We start from the raw sequence: 19,892 nt of genomic DNA on the forward strand, positions 1-19,892 counted from the left end.
ATCTGGGACGCCTTGCAGTTTAAACTGCAAACTAGATATTTCACTGGCTGTGGTGCTAAATTACTTGTAAGTAATATTGTTTCAAGAAAAATCCACCTTAAAAAAATAAAATGCTAATAAATACATGAAATAGAGCTCCTAATGTCATGGGGGAAAACAAGGATATGCTTTTAATTATTAAAAGAGAAAGAGAGAACGAATGTCTGTATTTTTTAATTTCTACTCATTTTTCATAAGGTCTAGTGAGTATACTTGTTCCAAAGGTGTTCTTTGAAACAAATAAAGATCACCTGACTATTGCACTAGTCTAGTAAATGCTTTACTCTCTTTCACTGATCTGAAACTTAATAGAAAGAGCTCAACTATTGTCCTTATAACAGTGAAGCAACACAATAGAACTGAGTTCAGCTCTAAAGAGCACATCCAGGCATGCAGAATTGTATTGTGACTCAAACCAGCTGTCAGAATGATCTTCATAACATCATAACATTAAATTCCACTGGTCAATTATCATTTCATCATGGGCAAAACTCATGAAATTCTCATGTTAACCTCTGACAATTATAAACCCTGTGCTAAGTAGATTCAAGTGCTTTGACACGTGCACGATGTCCAAAGTACTCATGCACAACTGGGTACAATGTGGAAAAAGTGTGGCCTGGCTAAATAATGACTATGGAGTGTCCAGGCAACAGCTGTGACTCTGAGAAGCCTTAATGCTGGAAGGCTTAATGCTCCTCATTAGACCTCTGAAGTGGTTTCATTAAGACACCAATGGTGGGCCAAACTGCAGGACTTGTAGTCATGGTTCCAGACATTTGACACATACCTAAGCTTTGCCAAGAGTTACTTTTTATTCACGCCGTATTGCGCTCATGTTTAGAAGTGGCTCAGGTCACAGAGAGACTATGGTTATTATAGCAAAATTGATACACAATGGCAAAAACGCTGCCAAAGTAAGCAAACCTGCGAACCAGTAGGACACCTGAAGACACATGTGACTAGGAACTGTTAAACCCAGTTTAGAATTTATACAAGTTGGCACAGTGATACAATTTTCACAAAGACACCAAACACTGTATGTGTATATAGATGTTACAAGAATCAAGTGAAACTACCTACACACAGGTGACAGTAATAGATCAGTAATCTGAGCTCAGGATCGGAGGCACTGGAGCTGTGAGGTGGCAACGCTACCCAGTGAGCCAGGAGGATTTTATGATCTCACAAAATAATGTGATAATATGATACTCATGTTTCTCAACCCTGGGTCTGGAGCATCCATCCTACATTTGAGTGTTTCCACTGTTCCCATGTAACTCATCAGCTAATTAATAAGCCTGGACTGAGTTGAATTGAAGTCTTAGGAAAGCAATATGTAGTATGTAGGCTTGAAAATAGAGATTAAAGTCACAGGCCAGTAGCATGTTCTGTCAATTTTTGATGTGACCTCTTACAACTGTTCTGTTGTGAATGTTGTCCATTTTGACAGGCTATAGAGCATGGGTACTCAATTTATTTATTTATTTACTTACTAATTTATTTATTTATACAGCCAGGGCACCTTTAACATTATTTAAATGTGTACAGCAATATTTTACTGTAGACCGAGTTTCCCCCCCTGAACTTTATACCCATAAAACGCTTTTTTTCTTGTTTGATTCTGGTTGACATTACCTATATGGATAATAAACGTTTGGAAGGTTGAGGTTTCCACCCCTGTAACACTATAGAAAATCCCAACCCAGATCCCTGGGGGTCTCCAGACTCCATTTCTAGAACCATGTATATAGAGGGCACAGAATTACATGCCAGGAATAATAGACTATAAAAGTCCAGTGCAGATTAATTGGATTAAGTATGGATTAATAGATGGTTTGAAGAGGAACCATTTGGAACCTTTGATATAAAGGCGGTAATTGAGCTTAATACCTGTCACTCTAGTAAAACTATTGTTGCAGTATTATTTGCAGTGTTGAGGATGGATATATAGCTTGCCTGATGTGAATTTGTACATTTTTACATCATATAGACTCTATATACAAAAGTGTATATAGTAAGAAACATAAGTGTATCTTGTTCTAGCAAATTAAGGGTCATAAGGGTTCTTCAGTTTGTCCCTCTGGTGGAATCTCTAAAGATTCATAAAGATTCTAGGCAACAAAAGAGGGTTTCCCTATCAGAGACGATTTCAAGCAAACCCTAATCTATCCAACGAACCTTTGAGACCATTTTTAAAAAAAATCAGAACTGTAAACCATTCATTAGTAAAATACACAGGAAGCATTGCATATAAAAGAAAGTAGGTGAAGTTTCTCCCATTAACGCAAGAGAATTCAGAAGTCAACTTTCAGGGTTTTGTTTTTGGATAAAGGGTAGAAGTTTGAAGACCCCAAATTCCTTTTAATTACCAAAGCGCTGTTTCACGTTTCACCGCTGTGTGGCACTGTTTCATCAAATATATTCCCAACCCAAGCAGGTACTCATGTAGCTGTATCTCATATTAAATTGTTTCAGAAATGAAAACAAAATCTAATATAAAACAAAGGCAACCTGAGTAAACACAAAATACAATTTTTAAATGATAATGTTATTTATTGAAGCAAAAAATTCAATCCGATACCAACTGGACCAGTGTGAAAATGTATTTGCCCCCGTAGTTACTAATTCCCCAAGTCTATGAAACTGTATTCATAATGGGGTTCAGCTGGACTAGACGCAACCAGGCATGATTACTGCAGACCCTGTTCAATCAAATCAACACTTAAATAGAACTTTTTCAACAGCATGAAGTTGGTTAAAAGGTCTTACCCAGTAACACATTATGCCAAAGCTGAAAGAAATTCCAGAAATGATGAGGAAGAAGGTGATTGAAATAGATCAGTCTGGGAATGGTTATGAAGCGATTTCAAAGCCTCTGGGATTCCAAAGAACCACAGTGAGAGCCATTATCTCCAAATGGAAAAACTCGGCACAGTAGTGAACCTTCCCAGAAGTGGCCGATCTTCCAAAATTCCTCCAAGAACACAGCAACAGCAACGACTCATCTAGGAAGTCACAAAAGAGCCAAGGACAACATCAAAGGACCTACAGGCCTCTCTTGCATCTAAAAGGGCAGTGTTCATGACTCCACTATCAGAAAGTGGAGGGCAAAAATATCATCCATGGAAGAGTGGAGAGGTGAAAACCACTGCTAACCCAGAAGAACATTAAGGCTCATCTGAATTTTGCCAAAACACACCTTGATGATGCCAAACCTTTTGGGAGAATGTTCTGTGGATTGATGAGTCGAAAGTGGAACTGTTTGAAAGACAGGGTTCCCATTACATCTGGCATAAACCAAACACAGAATTCCACAAAAAGAACATCGTACCTATGGTCAAGCATGGTGGTGGAAGTGTGATGGTGTGGGGATCCTTTGCTGCTTCAGGAACTGGGCAACTTGCAATAATTGAGGGGAAGTTGAATTCTGATCTCTACCAGAAAATCCTAAAGGAGAATATCCGGCCTTCAGTTCGTAAGTTGAAACTCAACTGCAACTGGATTATGCAGCAAGACAATGATCCAAAGCATAGGAGTAAGTCCTAGTCGGAAGCGTTTGGTTGCAGTTATTGCTGCTAAAGGTGGCACAACCAGTTTTTAAGTTTAAAGGAGCAGTTAGTTTTTCACATGGGTGATAGGTGTTGGATAACTTTTTTGCTTCAATAAAAAAAAAAAAAACAACCCAAAAACTGTATTGTGTGTTTATTCAGATTGCCTTTGTTTTATCTTGCATTTCATTTGAAGATCTAAAACTATTTATTATGAGATATATACAAATACAGAAGAAATCAGACAAATACTTTTTCAGACAAAAATCAGACAAATACTTTTTCACAACACTGTATAAAATTAATCAACACTTTCTGAGCAATCATATTCGAGAATTCAACAGCTCTGTGTATAAGTAGTGATACAAATATTCAGAAACCACTGTGTGATAATCAAAACAGCCACATCTAAACATGAGGGCTGCAATAAACAACTCCTCTAGCTCTCATAGTGTTATTATGTATCTGGGAATATTTGGCATAATGATTTTAAGTCATGCCTCCTCTTTGTATGCTGCCAAAGTAATAATATTACCAGTAGGCTCAGCCTGAAAGTGATTAAACCCATAATACAGTCTGTACTTCTGAATCATGTATTAATGAATTTCCTTTTGTCTTCTGAACGCATGTTGCCTATGATGCATGCCTCTTTATGCATCTATGCATGTGCTTTGATGATGGGTGGGCTTGGCACTGCACGCCCATATCTGGTTTGAATTTACTATTTTGTAAGCAATGAGATTGTTTTCAGTTAGATACTTTGGATCTGAGAGGAATCGATGAAAATGAAATAACAAACAAATGAATGCAAATTCAAATCTGGTGTATAAACACCAAAGAGACCAGCAAATGGAAGGACACAAGATTCCATGGTCATTTATAAATAATAAAATCTTGGATGCAGACAAACAGTCGGTGTCCTGCCAGAGGAAAAGAACATGGGAACATAAAAATATTTCTAGGTAGAACGGAACGTTTTAGCTAGAAACATGTTTATTACTGATTTAATAAGTGGTATGCAAGTGATCATGAAACACATTCACACTATGATTTAAATCTCCACAGATGTCTTAGGCTACTTAGGGAAAAATTGGACTAGCAATTTTAATTACTTTAATTTTAATGTAGTATATTATGTAACCCTATTTTTTTTTTATCTTTTTTTTTTTTTTTTAAAGTAAACTATAAATAAAAAGAGTCAGCTTTATAAGTCAACTTAGAAAGATCAACTTTAAATATAATGATTCATCTTAAAAAACAGAAGTACATTTTAAATAAAAGAAACTTGATTTGTCTGAAACTTAACTTGGAATAAAAAAGTAAAATTTTAAAAAAGAAGACAATTTTAAGTAAAAGAATTAAAATTTAACTTTAAATAAAAAACTCAACTTTAAGCAAAAGGGCCCAAAATTTAAATAAAAGAAGATGACTTAAAAAGAAGTCAAAATTAAATGAATACAGTTTACTTTAAAAAGTCAACTTTAAAAAAATACAGTCTACTTTGAAAAAAGTCAGTTTTAAAGAAGTCAACTTTAAATTAAAAAAGTCAACTTTAAAGACAAGAAGTCAACTTTAAATTAAAAAGTCAACATTGAATAAAAGAAGTCAACTTAAAAAATAAGTCAGATTTAAATGAATACAGTCTACTTTGAAAAAGTCAACTTAAAAAAGTCAACTTTTAATTAAAAATTCAACTTTAAATTAAAAAGTTAACTTTAAATTAAAAAGTCAACTTTAAATAAAAGAAGACAACTTAAAAAAGTTAACTAAAAGAAAAAGAGTCAACCTTAATAATAGTTGTGATTTTTGCTGCCTGAATAAGTCTTGTCTTTGGTGTATGGCATTTATTGTGTTTATTTGTTTACTTGATGATGGATGGTCTCAGCAGTGGAGGTCTGGGTCTGGTTTGAATACTATTACATAATTGTTAATGTTGAACAGTATTTTCCAACCCAGTCCTCGGGGCTCTCCTCACTACATGGTCCAGATTTTGTAGTTTACATCAGTGGTTTTCAAAGTGGGGGCCGCCAGGGGGCGCCCGGGGGGCCTCAACAATTTGGTGTGAAAATTAAACAAATGTATGTTTTCTCTTTCTCACTCTCAGACAACCACACACACACACACGCACGTGCACACACACACACACACACACACACACACACACACATTCAATTCCTAATGTAAAGATGTAAGATGTAATTATTAATAAAAAAAAGGGGGATATATTCAGAAGTCTGTATTTTTAATGTGTTTTAAAGACATCTTGCAAAAGAGGGGCCTCTGTAAAATTTTAATGCCTTTTGGGGGGCCTTGCCCTGGAAAAGTTTGGGAACCCCTGGTTGACATGTTCACACCTGAAACAGGTGTTCAAACCTTATGCTGGTTTGCCTAGTGGGAAGAAAATGCATCTTTGCGTAGCCTTCCAAAGGATCCAGATGTGAGTAGGTGAAGAACATTTTTCCAGTGAGAATTTCAGTCCAAGCTTTACAGTTTATTCAACACATGTCAACCAAGACTGCTTCTTAAAGGCGGCACAATAGAGAGTAGGCTCTGTGGAAGGATGTGTAAATTTCAGCTATATTCAAGCAGAGGAATCCCACAAACTGTAAGTAGTCAATTTAATTCTAATGAAGTACATGTTTTTTTACTATTTCACATAATTTTTTTTTTTAATGTCTAAAATACCCCCCGTCCCCCGTCCCCCACCAAACACTGAATCTACAAGATGTCTTAAACCATTTGAAAATGGTTCAAGGGTTCTTTCCTGCAGTGGCTGCATTTTGCTTTGAAAGTTAGTTGAAAGTTAGTTGAAAGTTAGCACATGATCAGCAAATACATAAAATACTAGCATATACTAACACACACACACACACACACACACACACACACACACAGACACACACACACACACACACACATATATATATATATATATATATATATATATATATGTCTTATATAGATATATCTTATATCTATATAAGCTCTGTTGTGACCTCATCAGTGAGCATCAACATCAATGAAAATAAAGAAGAAGAAAAAAAGAATGATGTCATTTTCTTCTTCCTGTGATCTTAAAGAAATTTGGATGATGCAACTTCCTGTTGAACAAAAATGTACATTTTGCATCATGTATAATGGATGTCAACAAAGAAAAAACATGTTTTAGGCATCAGATGGATTCACAAATTAAAGACTTTTTAAACTTTTGACTGATTGTTAATTATTACTGGAGTATTATTAAATGCAGCATTGTCTAAGCCGTATGACATCAGCTTAGTGATCTTAATGCTGCTTACCTGCCGGTGATCTTACTGCTGCTTACACTACCTGATTTAACCTCTGAACGCAATGGCAGTGATCACATGACAAAACACTCATCCTGTACAAATGCTTCACAATGTAAGTGTTTATACTGGGTGAGCACTGCCTCCAGAGTTAAATGGGCATAGACCTAAGAAAACCTTCTCTAATGAAGATAACACTTAGGGCACAACAGTGTCTGCCACCAGAGGCAAGCGAAGATAGCTACTGTGCTGTAGAACAGTAGACACAGACCTAACCCTTGACCATATACATATAGAATACTGGAAAACACTGATTTGTTGTCACCTTGTACACCGTGCTCATGGACACTACTGAAGAGATTTGAAGTCAGGCAAAACTAGCGTGAGGATAATCCGTTGTTCATCAACCGACAGCAGGCATTCACAAGGTAATGGCTCTAGGTAATTGCCTGTAGTTTGACTCCAGATGATTTCAACCTCGCGGGCAACAGCAGATGCACCGGGAATGTTCTGATTTGCAGTAATTCCTTATGTATGTCCACAACTCTTACATCCTGAATTCATGTTTCCTCTGGCAATATGGAATGTGTTTGGGAGTACAAACACATGGAGCAGTCCCTTCCTGCACATGGATCAGGTGTGTTAGAGCAATGCAGGGATGCTGGCCTGTTTAACATTTTCTTATGAATTTCTTGCCTCTTGTAGAACCTTACACTCAGCATTGTGGGCTATCTGGAACGTTCCACTCATACCGATTTTTATAATGAAAGGGAAAAATTTGTATAGTTAATGACTTATTGTGATCTCGTTTGTTTTTGTCACTGAATTCTGTTTGCAAACTTTGTCACTGTCTATCTCACACTACAGAGGAGTTATAATAAAGTAAGGCACGATTAGCTTGGGTTTCATCCCAAAACTGGTTGTAGGAATGACTGGAATAGTTGTGAAGATGTAAACATCTTACTTTGAGCCAGCAGCTTTTGTGGTATGATTTCATATGTATACCACAGCACTACTGAATGCTTGATTCTCAGTTGGTCAGAAGGAAAGTATTGATTTATTTCCCATAACAGGAGCTCTGCTGGTAGTTTCATCTTTCCAATATATTATCATATAGTACACAGGGACTTGTATGGCTACATGGTGCATGTAAATGGATTAAAATAAACCTTGTGATTGTTGCCATGGTAAAGCTTTCTGTGAGGAGACATTTATTTAGCATTTTTTGAAGGAGTCTCAAGTGTCAGCACAAGAAAGTTTCAGGACAATTGGCTTTGCACTCTGCAGTTTCTCAGTAACATGACAAGCTGCATTCCCAAACAAACAAACTAGTGATAAACTATTACAGTAAAACAATTAAGCATACTTTGTGTTGTGGTGGTAGCCATCTTCTGAGGTGCTCTGACAAATGGAACCCAAAGTAGTGTTGGACTTTACAGTATAGGATCAAGCATATTATATCGAGTAACGTTTAGATATATTTTTGTCAGAATTTGTGATTACTTACAAATGTTGGGAAATTATATTCGGAAAACATTAACAGATGCAAAGAGTGCCAAAGATGTTTGGTAGCATTGGCAATGAGAGGCAATGTGTTCTCATTAGCCTTGTGGTCTTTCAAACATGCACAGACATCAGATGTGTCATAGGGACATGAAAGGCTCTCATTACCATCATTGAAACAATGCTGAAATTCATTGTCATGCATTTTTGCCTAATTGACTATTTTGGTGTGGGGTCCCTTGGATGGGTTCAACCTTTACCCTACCATGGGGGTTGGGATGGGGACTAAGTGGGCATTCAGCTGCACCCAGCAAGAACCTTCCGGAGGTTCTTTGATGGAAAAAGACTGCTTGGAGCTTAGAGACCACAATGACTGCCATTATAGATTCTTCCCTCCTAAAGGTGATTTTGTATTCGGATTGAACATACCCACAGTGAGAGAGATGCATAGAGGATGTTTGTTAAATATTCCAACAGTATAGTGTGTGGGGTGTGTTTTTTGTGGTGTGGCAATGAAGGGTGAAGGGGGATGGCTGGAACCTGCCAGCACATGAAGGGGCTATGGCTATTTGCATAATAAACTGTTGACACAAACTCTCTCTAATGAAGGCCCATTCAAGTTGCCGAACTATGTACAATGAAGTCCCTGGGAATAAGCATTCTCTTGAATTGCAAAGGTTAACATGTTGGGTATATTGGCTGCCTTTGAAATTTGCTGAAAAAGCATGTTAGAAATTGTTGGGCCTTTTTTCCCACAAGCAAGATATGTGTTTACGCAATGTTTATCAGTAAATGCTGACACTGTAATTTATTGTGTCTTGAATGATCATGGCAAGCTTTTAGCTTTAATTAGTTTGAGTGTTGATGTACATCAAGAAATCAAATTGTTTATGAACTGCCATCATTGATGGGAAAAAATAACCTTGAACACACTGTACCATGACAACACAATTCCTGGATACTGTAGTATGTACAAAAACAAATTTATTGTTCAGAGATTACTCATCTTATCTCTGTGGGGCCTTGAGATGCCAGTTAGGGAGGGGCTGTTTGGTTTAAAAAAATGTTCCCATACTTCGATCCTGGAAAATAGATTTGTTCCAATTTTTAATTTTTTAAAACCACAGAACTGATGGTCTGTAAAAAAAATTGTAATGGATGATATAGTGGGTACCCTCTGCCATATCTTGATTTTAGGGTACCCCACACCCTGTTGGCCTTCTTACATTCATTCATTCAAAAGGAGGCCCTCCGGCTTTTATCCTCTATGTTGGTGCACAAAATATCTTTTTGTTTACTTAGTGTGTCGAAAACCAAAATTTTGGCAGCCTTATGCTAATATTCTCAGACTAGTCATTCCTTCCAGTGATGAGACTTATATTCCCAAAATGCATACTTCTCCAAATTCCTGTTCCACCCCATTGCTCCTCTCTAACTCCCTGTAAGGTGGCTTTTGTGTATAAATGTTGCAGTGGGACTAAAGAGGAAGAAATAGAAAAAAACCCCAACCCTTAATTCTGTTTCTTGTACATTGTTAACATGGTGAAGAAGTTCAATTTGCTCCGGAATAATCTTCAGATGGATAAATGTTTACTCTTTATTTCACCAGGGAAGACAATGTGGGTCCTGATATTCTCTCAAAAGCTCTGCAGGAAGTGCTGTTCAGATCATATTTCTCATGTCGCCATTTCTTTCTTTCCTGACCAATTATGCAGAAGGACAGGATTACCCAACATTTGTGTGAGAATGAGTGCCAACAAAAACATTTCACAGTAGGTTAACCATCCTTTGTTTTGCTGTCAGATTGGAAAAACAGTCAAAGTAGTAAGGAAGTAAAGACTTTCTTGGTGCTATTTTAGTTAACATGGGAGTAATTATTACAGGGAGCAAGAAACCATAGTGCAAAGGTTAATAAGTACAGAAAAATTCTCAGTGTGGCTGAAGATAAACTTTTGGACAGCAACCTACTTGAAAGATGGTGTGAATCGGTCCCAGAGGGCCATGTGGTGAATGGTAGAGCTGCCAATATTCTTGGACCCGTCACTGACATGCCTCACTTCAACTCTTCTGGATAGACTCACTGTGCTTTTTGAGTGACATTTTCCAGCCCCTCTTAACATCAGCTTGAATATAAGGCCTAAAATTAGTTTTACATCCGGCTCATCCTGAGTACATCGCCAATGCTAATATACAGTCATGTGAAAAAATTCATGTGTACACCCCATGGAAATTTTTGGCTTTTTTGAGACTAGATATGAGAGGGGTATAAATAAGACGGGTCCCACCTGCACTCCCTAAACAGGTTCTAATCACTATCACCCAATCTTGTACACCTGTTTCAAATTATATGGATTTGAAGGTGTGATAAATGTAGGGGTGTACTTACTTTTTCCATATGACTGATCTGTTTTTTTTTGTTAATTAAAATTGTGAAAATTACTACAAAATGTCAAATTTGTTTCATTTGATAAAGTGTAATACTTTTATTAACGGGCACTGTTACAAAGATGAGCAAATGTTTGCTTGTCCAAATATGTCAAAAAACTTTTTTCACATGACTATATCTATCTATCTATCTATCTATCTATCTATCTATCTATAGTCATGTGAAATTTTTTGACTTCTTTGTCTATATGACTTTTTGTCTATATGACTTCTTTTAACTGTGCTACAAAAACTGGCTTTTAAAAATCAGTATTTATCAAAAATAGAAATAAAAATGGACTTGAGTTATTCAGTCTGGAATGTCCAGTGCAAAGTATATTGTGTAGGAGAGTCATTGAAGGAACTTACCCTTCACAATGGCAATGGAAATGGCCCACTTTGTTCAGTCTGTGAACTGTGCAGCTTACAGCTTATTGCTATATCCAGATGGTCACGGTGAGGGAACAAACAGTTCCCCCTGCTATAGGATCTCTCAATAGGCCGTCTAGACCAGCCAGTCCAGACAGATACAGCCTCCCATCAAATTAGCGTTTGTCAGATTTATGATAATGGTTTGCAACTGCCTACCCATTGGTGACATCAAGATTTACAGCTGCACCCCCCTCTTGTACTATTTGGGGGTCTGATCACCTCCCCACACCCTTCAGTGGCCCCGGGGGCTACAGCCAAACGAAACGACTCTGGAGAGAAAAACAACTGTCTGGGTAGCCTGAGCTAACCAAGCTAGGTCATACATAGGGTTTGATAATCCTCCATGACGAGGCTGAAATTTATGTAACATGGGTTGTGTCTGGTACTGCTCTTGTTTTTGGGTAAAGGGGCGATGAAGCTATGATGAGGGGCTTGAGGAGGAGTTGCAGACGCCTGTGTATGTGGATTACTGGGGCTCTTTCATGTGGCTAGCCAGTGGTAACCTGATCTATGCATGGGGACTCGGTGGGAATCACCTTTTGACTGATACTCCGGTCCATTCTTAGTCCAAATGTTTTTCCAAGGCTGCTCTTAAGCTCTGATCTTACATCTGACAGATGAGCAGCCATTACTATGATGTTAAGAAAAAGGTCACAGCCAATTGTGGTTGTTGGGAAGGTTATTATAATAAATAATAATGTCTCACACCCTTCCTAGATTCAGTCATTTTGTTGATTTTTCTTATCAAATTTGAACAATCCTCTGTGATACTACACTATAAGTAGTATCCTCAGAATGCACCTTAACTCTCTGTTCACCTAAAGCATTAGAAATCATGGCTATTTCTTAGAAAGGCAGCATAACTGACCAGGTCTGAGGTGTCTGACAGAACTACTAATAGTGAGTACTATATTATTATTATATGTTTTCGAAGAAGGCCATAGTGAGTGGCGCATGTTCTCCTTATGTCCATGTTTCTCTGTGTTTCTTCTTGCTTCTCTGGTTTTCCTACCACTCCCAAAAACATACCAGGCTATGCTAAATTGCCCCTAGGTGTGAATTAATGTATGAATTTTGGTGTATGGTAACCTGGGATGGACTAGCATCCCATTCAGTGTGTATTCCCACCTTATGCCTAGTGTTCCCAGGACCCTGACCTGGATAAAATGGTTCTTACATTTAAGTTACCAAGATCAAATAAATTTTAAAAAGCATATCTTGTCGTTGTATTATCTGGGGTGAATTCTCCAGCCTTGTTACCAGGATAGGCTCTGGATCCTCCGTAACCCTAACCAGGATAAAGTGGTTACTGAAGATGAATGATTGAATGATTTGTAAAAATGTACTGATGCACTATTGTTTAATAAAAAAATGTCTAACTAACTTAAATACAAACTGTGCCTATTACTGTTAGCAGACTAACTAACTTTACATAAAGCCTTACAGTTTATGGTGTGCTGTAGTTATAGTGTAGATTAGCATTGTCTTAAAAATCACCTACTCTGTTGTATATACAGCAATCTAGATTATTTGTGATCGGATAATTTTTTTTTACAGAGATTTGTAAAAGGGTGTGTTGTGTTATTGAGTAATGAAATGATTTGGCTAGTGCAACTGTACCGCTGAATGTCATTCCATAGTTGTTTAATTTGTAAGTGAAGACATGCTAACCAGTTCTCGTTCACAGATGAAAGGGTAAACATTTGAATGTCAAAAATTTCCATTTTACAGAATCTCACCTTGCTATCCCTCTGTTAATAGTTTGCCTTCTCTGTCCATTACACTACTAAGTCATGTTTGTACTGTATAGTAAATTCTGGCTTTCATATTGCTGGTGGTTCTTGGTATTTATTGCTGGTGGTATTCTGAGTGAAGTGGTAATATTCTCACTGAATGTGATTTGAGGGAAAGTTGTTTTCAAGCTTTCTTTACATTGTGCTTTTTTCTTTACTTTTTCTGAATTAAAAAAAAAAAAAAAATCAGATTGTCTTGGCTGATTTGGCTGTTCCTTCTAATAACCGAGCTTTATGTTTTCTCTTTTGATTTAACGACAATGTAAGTTGTTGACTTTGCTATTCAAATGTTCATGCTTTTCCAACATACATTGCGGTCCACATTCACAGCACATCACTGCACAGCTGATCAATCAGAAAGACTTGAAGCTGACCTGTAACACATACCCACAGAAAACTCCTATATTGCTAATTAGACATTAGAAATATAAAGTGTCATCCTGTCTCCATTCATGTCAAATATACAGAATATATATATAAATGCGCTGAGAAAATGCAACAGAACTGTAGATCATGACCTCTCTAATTTCACTGAGCAGTCAGGAAGAATGACCGATGCTACAGCTCTATTTAGTCAGCATTTGTTTAATATGACGAACTATGGAAATCCTTTACAAGTGCTGTCCTTTGATTTTATTTGATATCTACACAATGCTGCACTGTTATTATCCCAAAACATCAACTGTTTTTGATCAAACCCAAGATTGCTCAATTAATTTGAGTCATACCTGGATAGTCATTTCTGTGATTTCACAAGCAGAGTTTGCTTTTTCCATTGGAAAGCATTTTGCCACTGCGACACACCATAATTTTGGCCATCTACACCAATTTGTGGACATCTACACCAAAGTAAAACAATCTAGAAATTATAAATCATGGAATGATGTGTGCAAACAAATAGTATATTCACATGCCTTCATAAAGTTTTTAATGGGAATCGATTAGAAGGAAAAAAAAAAGACTGCACAAGCTAACACAATGGCTTATTTTAACAGATACAGGTAATGCAGTTAAAAATGACACATTTTCTTAAAGTACAGACCAATTTTAAAAAGTATCAATATCTTATAGCAAGTGTAGTGTTCTATAAATAAAATATGTTTGATGCTCTCACCAAGTGTAATGCAAACACCATGTAAGCTTGGAAAAAAAAGCATGCTAGAAACTTCCTTGTCCAAAGGTAATTTATAGCCATGTGCATGCAAGAGGTTTATCATGATGAAGACATGCAAATATTTTATCGTCCTGAAAAACACTACATACTGTCACTTTAGAGCTAAAAAATTGTAGCCCTAATGTCCCGCAAAAATATCACCCTCCTTTCCACATTTGCAGTTAAAATATACATTTAGAAATACTTAAAGGGAATTCCTGGGTTTTGGTAGAGCTCCCTTACTGATGTATCTATCACTGTGGAAATCATTTGGATTTTTACTGTCTGTTTTATTAGATAAAGTTTCCAGTACTGACTTGAGCTTGATACTTGGAAAGATAGCTAGGGGGTGCTGTGGCCTAACATAGTGAAGTGTACTGTTGCTGTGGCTGTCTGGACCTACAGCATGGCCTCACACAAAACACATGGGTCACAAGCCTGGAAACAGACACAGGGAATTGGCTGTGGTACAGGGATTCCCGCAGAGACAATGGCAAGCATGACTGTAAGTTCACATCTGACAAGGATCAAGATTTTGTAATCCTTTAACAATACTTTTAAATTGGATACTTCTTCAATTCTCATATTTTTATTGGATACACAGAAAACATCTGTGTTGGATGCTCACACAATGTGAGAAAGGGAATGTCTAACAGCTCTGTGTGCAAATAAAATAAAACCTTTCTGACAAATATGAGAAGACTTCAATGGATTCTGCCCTTGCAGGGTTTGCACAACAGGCATGACAGTTGAGTAACCAGTCTGTGGTTGGTATGGCGACAACAAAAGGGTGGACACAACAGTCTCGCCAGCATTTATTTTTCATCCTCTCTAAATGTGGCATGCCACCTCCCTGGCACAAATTCCTTTATACCAGGCCCTATCTAGCTGCATCTGCCCCCTGTAAGGCTGTCAGTCCTCTCTCTAAGCCACAAACATCAAGATGAACTGCGGGGAAAAGATGAATGAAGGTCCCACGAACCCCCCCTTTTCTCAACCGAGACAGCAGCAGCTTCTCACTATGGATTGCTGTGCAGTCGGGGGCTGTGTTATGACTGGTGTGTGTTACACATGTATCAGTTAGCACTGTTGCTGCTCTGCTCCATCTGGACACCCATATAAAGGACTGTCATTTCAAAGGTCACCCGAGAGCCATGCAGACAAGTGTTGCTAGCGGTCGTCTGGGCAGGGAAGGGTCACGGCTGGAACGAGTGTGCTCAGTGAGGGAATGCCAGGTCTATGTTGGCTCGCCTGGGTCCTCCCTGCTGTCTGTGTTGCTGTGTCTGCGACTATTCTCTGCTCCCCTCCCCCCAGCCTTCCTTCTTCAATCCCGCCGGCTTCTCCTTTAATCGTCCAGAAAAACAATTGAAAACAAAAAAATGCCTGTATAACCTTGGAAAGCCACCTTATAATGATAACTGTGCTGAAACAGATGATGTGCATTTGATATTTGTTTTGGGCATTGATTATGCGCTTGTATTTATGCCCATTCTTCTGCACTGTAGCAGCAAGTAGTCTCATTGGACACTTTTCCAGACACATTAAATCTGGTCCTAGTGAAATATCTAATGGCATTTTAGTATAATTAGTTTAATTAATGTTTGTGCAAGCTCAGCCAATGCATTACGTCATAGACAAATAGATTTCCTTGAAGCAGAATTATTTATACAAATGACAGCTTTAGTTAAATAAAAAACCTGGAGAACCTTTTTAGGAAGGGAAAAACCCCTGATTAGCCATTGGACCTTTAAAGAACCTCCCCCTGATTTGAATACTACACTTTTAACATTATTCCAGAGAAAGACAATTTGACGCCAACAACTATAACGGCTTAACTATTTTCCACAACAAAAAATTATTCCACATGATGGAAAGCTTTATGGTGGGAAATTTCTTAAAGTTGGTTAAAGATCCCTTTATTCAAAAGGGAACAAAACAACAACAACAAAAAAACACAACTATTTTAAGACCTCACTCTTAAGAACTTCTAGCATATTTATTTTGAGTGTAGTGTAGAAAATTAACTGCAATTTGAACAGAGGTTTAGGACAGTTATTTGTATTGAGAATGTATTTGGAGGGCATACAATTTCATACACATTCATTTACAATGATAACTATATGCACTTATTACATGCTTATAACTGTATGTTCAAATACAAACGTGCTTAGTCTTTAAGAACATCCTTTTTTTGTTGTAAATATTTGTTACTATCCTACTGTACATACTCATTTTTTAAAAGAAAACAGATTGTATGAAATATACTTAATTTTGTGTTCATTTCCATTGAAAATAAATAAAAAAATTAATGTACATTGGCAAAAATTGACCATACTTTGTTGCAAGAAGGGTATTCCACGACTAGTAAACTGTCATGATACTGTACTATACCAGTGCACAGTATAATGAGCTTGTTATATTACATTACCATTTCTATAGTAACAGCTAATTCACGTGGACTTTTATGTTGGACGCTCCACAAAATGAAAGCCTAATAATTAAAGAATTAATAAACATATAATTGTTGATATGGTAACAATTCTGTAAGGATATTTGATTTTAAGTTTCAGCTTATTTTTAAAAATTAATTTTAAGTATTTATTTTTTTGCTGAATTATTATATTGAATGGTATTGGACAGTTTACTAATTACACTGCTTCCCACTATAACACTGCACCTTATTTAACATTTGATTTATGTTATTATTCATAGTGTTTTAATGCTGTTTGTTTGATGTTTGCATTTTGACATTGATTAATTGCACTACATGCTGTTTTGTGTCCTGTGTTGTACTATATGTGTTGTTCTGTCAGTAACCAGGTTGGATGAAATGAGTAAGAACTTCAATGCACTCATTGCGCATGGCCAATAAAGTTATCTTGTATCTTGTGTTTATGGAAGGAGTCTCCAATGTCAGCACTTTTTAACAGCCTGAGGTAAAGCTGCTTACGTTAAAGGACTTTCCCATGGCAGCAGAAGCTGCACTATTTTTGTCTCATTAACTTCAAGAGAAAGTGAGGGATAATAGCATGACCTGCCACGTGTTAGTCCTTACTTATACCACAGCAAGTCTCAAATCCGAATGAACTGATAACAGCACGGGTCTGACAGTGGTTCTAATTCTCATCCGCATAGTAGCTCATTCAAGTACGTTATTGTCTCTATAGTAACAACTCCATATTAACAACTAGTGTCAGTGCATTGTAACAGTCAGTCAATTTCCAGACAGAGGACTGAGGACTTTGCATTAGCTTTGCATTGTCTTATTGGCTTCAAGACAGAGAGATAATAGAGGCTGGTGAAGGAATGACTGTTTATAGCTGCTATGTTGTAAGTGATCATAGCAACTAATGTTTCCTGGATGGTGCATGACATTAAATGTAAATATAAACTAATAAAAAGTGCAACATGTTAATTAATAAATTAAAAATTCTACTTGTTGGAAAATGAGTGTTGTATGTTGTATGTAGTGCTTTAAATAATCAATAAGTTTTCTGCCATGGGAGTCTACAGGATAGTGGAAATTGTGGCTTCCTGGTAACATGACAAGCTGTGTTTATAATTTAAGCGACAACAGGAACTATCACGGATGTTCCACAACATTAAATGCATGTATAAATGGATAAAAAGTATGACTTCTTCACTTTATGTGTTGGGCTGCATCACACCACCCCACTGTTGATGATTTTCCCATAACAGCATGCGTACGGTACAATATTATCATTAGTATAGTTTTTTTTTTTGGAATTTTGTGTGGATTCTTGACTACAAAATCACAGTTGAATTGAATATGATTATAGAAAGTAATCAGAATTAAACGTTTTCCAAGCTATGGGTTTGGGCTACGGGTTTGTATTTACTGGTCATTATTTTCAAAGTCCCAGAACGTTTTCATTAAATGAGCATTCTTAGTGTTCAGCATGTGGACCTGACATACAATTATGTCTTTGATTTTTGATATACTTATATCTCCAGATCTGTGAAAGCTGAACTCAGTTAATGTGGATTGATTTAAGCGGTGGCTGTATGTTGCCAAGGCTTGTGCTGCCTACCAAATGGTATTCTTTGCTCACATCTGTCTTTAAGACAAACATACTTATAAGCCATGCTGCTTTGATTAGCTAACTGTTTAATGATATTGTGTTATTAGTCATTGTTTGTGTGACACAATAAGATTTATGAGGGAAATGCGTTCCACCATTGATCATAAGAGGAATTCATTCATAGCCTTACAAACGGATGGGGAATGACATTCAAAAATAAGTGGAACAAGATTGTTTTTCTAATATTTTCAATTTCCCAGTAGATTATTGAGGCATCAGGAATGAGATGATGGAAACATCACTGGCTCCCTTCGTGAGAGCAGGGGCCCAAGAATGCAACTGTCAAAGCACAGACAAAGCCTCAGCGAAGGGTTAGCGAGATATTTGGAGGGGGATGGCAACGCTGCCTCAACGCAAACACTTTGCTCTGTTTCTCCGAGGGCAAAGGAGTGAAATGTGAGCCATGTTCGTCTGTGTGGTGTGTCTCTCTCATTTGCTACCTTGTTTATTGGCTCTACAAATATAAGACTGTCCTCTAAAATAGAGCTTCTTATTGACAGACAGCTCAGCAGAATGAGCAGTTAGGCCGTCTATCCTCAAGACAGCACCCCCCACTGGCGTATGCCCCCCAGTCTCCGAGGATTAAGTGTCTTGCTTACATCATGCCAACAGTCTTCCTGAAGTGGTCCCCATGACCGGTGATGACCACTCATCTCCAGATCCAGTGCAGTGCAAACACATTCCTTTTCTCCTGAGAGAATTTAGACAGCTACCCCTTTTTTCCACATTGTGAAGGGCAGACAAGGTTCCCCACACTCCACTGAGGGCTCCATTCAGGAGAAATTGGCAGGCAAATGAGTTGTTTTTGCAGCGGGGCATTGTTCTGTGTTGGTTCGATCAGGTTTGAAGATTCAGTATTGCAGCATTGCTGAGTGGATTTGGCCTGGCTGTATTCCCTCATCTGCCGCGGCGAGGTCTAGTGCCGTTAGATCTTTGTTTTCCTGCCAGAACCTGGACCTCAGCCAGATCTCCTAATTACATGAGCCGTTGATGTCTTGATATCTTTCTTTTTAAAAATTGAGACATGGGTTATGGGCTTATCTAGTGCTTTTTAACAAAACTTTTTCCACCCAAAAAAAAAACATTTCACAGCAGTGTTATTGCTGATATTAGCATGAAATATGTACATACCCAAAACCTCCTAATTTAATTAAGTATAACTACTTAGCATTTATTTCTGCTCCAACATCAGTGAGGTAATGTCTTGGTCTTCTTTTGGACAAAATATTGCAGCCACGACACTTTTACTTACACTCGGAGGGGAAAAAGCACGAACCTCTGTTAACTACAATATATTTGATTTCAGTTTTCCAGAATGTAATTGGTGCATGAATACTTTTCAATCTTGCATATATCCCAAATCACTGATGTTACATCAAGCACCCTAAAGGGTTCTTCTGTTTGTCTCTTCAGGACAACCATTAAGGTTAAACGTAGAAGCATAAACAGTGTTTCCAAAATGGCTCCAATTAGAAAGCTATACCCCTTAACCATCCAAATATGCCTTATGGAATTCTTTTTGCAAAGACTGTAGAGAGCATATAACTGGATATTTCCAGAATGGACAGGTACACAATTATATATTATATTATTACTTTGTAAGTAAG

General features: G+C 37.4%; 1 protein-coding gene across 3 annotated transcripts in view; it reads left to right on the forward strand.

Moving 5' to 3' along the window:
- arl15a (ADP-ribosylation factor-like 15a) overlaps nt 1-19,892 on the forward strand; it is an 83,415-nt gene that overhangs the window by 887 nt on the left and 62,636 nt on the right. The window lies entirely within an intron of this gene.

Source organism: Ictalurus furcatus, chromosome 22 (genome assembly GCF_023375685.1).
Source record: "Ictalurus furcatus strain D&B chromosome 22, Billie_1.0, whole genome shotgun sequence".
Lineage (NCBI taxonomy): Eukaryota > Metazoa > Chordata > Actinopteri > Siluriformes > Ictaluridae > Ictalurus > Ictalurus furcatus.